The sequence below is a fragment of the Sinocyclocheilus grahami genome, unplaced genomic scaffold (assembly GCF_001515645.1).
Source record: "Sinocyclocheilus grahami isolate Dianchi unplaced genomic scaffold, SAMN03320097.WGS_v1.1 scaffold643.1, whole genome shotgun sequence".
In the NCBI taxonomy this organism is placed as follows: Eukaryota; Metazoa; Chordata; class Actinopteri; order Cypriniformes; family Cyprinidae; genus Sinocyclocheilus; species Sinocyclocheilus grahami.
This window is the reverse complement of record NW_015505822.1, coordinates 362,590-364,370: the sequence shown is the minus strand read 5'-3', so window position 1 is coordinate 364,370 and position 1,781 is coordinate 362,590. Positions and strand designations below refer to the sequence as shown.

The following is a 1,781-nucleotide window of genomic DNA, read 5'->3' as shown; positions in this document are numbered from 1 at the left end:
AAATGGGGGATACATATAACAGCTATACATCATGGAGGGTAAAACATTACATTTTACAAATAACATTTTTTAATATGAGAGACGTTTTTATACATTTCTTGTTCCTAGTGATTGAAATCAATGAGTCATAAAATATTTTACGTTCTTTACAGAAAAACTTAAAAGAGGGAGTAATAGACATTATTTTTGTTTTAGTGCATACGACTGTTAGCGGAAGCTAGATTACGGTTTATAAAGTTTTAAATATGGATATTTGTCTAACAAAAACGCATCGATTCGCTTCAGGAGGCCTTTATTTACCCCCCGGAGCCATGTGAGGCATTTTTTATGATGGATGGATGCGCTTTATTGGTCTTCCTTTGGACTATTAAAAAAATAAAACCCATTCACTTCCATTATAAAGCTTGGAAGAGCCAGGATATTTTTTTAAATGTAACTCCGATTGGATTCGTCTGAAAGAAGGAAGTCGTACACACCGGGGATGCCTTGAGGGTGAGTAAATCATGGGCTAATTTTAATTTTTGAGTGAACTATCCCTTTAAGCCATATCGCAATTCTTTGTCTTTCCAGCCCCAAATTTAAGACCTCCTTGTAACAAGAGTTTTTATGGCCTTAAATTTTAGTCTTTTTAAGGACCCGTCAACTTTTCTAATTTTTGAGAATGCCATTGTTTTTCTCTCACTGAAAGTTTCATCTGTCCGCGCGCCGCTCTCTTCTGACCGGAGCAACAGTGAACCGTAGCTAACCGTAGGACCCAAATGGCTCTGCTGAGCTGACCTTGATGTGCTTGATATGAATTTGATTTTATGAGAAATTAGCGCTTGCCGTTTATTTATTTCGTTATGTCAAAAGGCTTTGCTGTGTGATCCGTGTGAGCAGCGCTGCACGTCACTCACGTTCATGTGATCCGGTCGAAATGTCTCAGAATCCAGCTGCAGCTCCTCTGGTTGTTTGTCTTCATGTTGTTGTCCTGATATGAGCTTCATTCACTGCAGGCTGATAGTTTGTCTGGATCTAGACCGCTCTCTTCTTTAATATTTTCTGGCCTGCAAACACTGATGAAACATGTAACTGTTTGTGATTTTTTTTCTAATGTGTGTGTGTTTATTTGGACTGTTGTTCTTTTCTCTGTTGTTCATTATGTTTGGTTGAGTTTTTTGGTCAAAGTTTTGTTTGTTCATTTAAAATAATTTAAAAGATTATTTCTATATTTTTATACATTTTATGTTTATGTACGTTATTTTATGAATTTCCTGAAAGGGAAAGTTGAGTTTAAATAATAATAATAATAATGTTATTTGGTTCTTGTTCTTTTCTCTATTGCTCAATATGATTGGTTGATTTGAATGTTTTTCTAATTAGTTTGTTCATTTAAAATAATTTTACAGATTACAGGTTCACTAGTACTACTACTACTAATGTTATTATATATAATTTATATATATATATATATACAAACATACAATAACATTAGTAGTATATATATATATATATACAGTGGGTACGGAAAGTATTCAGACCCCCTTAAATTTTTCACTCTTTGTTATATTGCAGCCATTTGCTAAAATCATTTAAGTTATTTTTTTTTCCTCATTAATGTACACACAGCACCCCATATTGACAGAAAAACACAGAATTGTTGAATTTTTGCAGATTTATTAAAAAAGAAAAACTGAAATATCACATGGTCCTAAGTATTCAGACCCTTTGCTCAGTATTTAGTAGAAGCACCCTTTTGATCTAATACAGCCATGAGTCTTTTTGGGAAAGACCCAACAAGT

At 33.7% G+C, this 1,781-nt stretch overlaps 1 protein-coding gene across 1 annotated transcript in view; it reads left to right on the top strand.

Annotated features, from left to right (window-relative positions):
• Nucleotides 1-1,781, top strand: part of LOC107558357 (CLIP-associating protein 1-like) — an 81,556-nt gene that overhangs the window by 40,955 nt on the left and 38,820 nt on the right. The window lies entirely within an intron of this gene.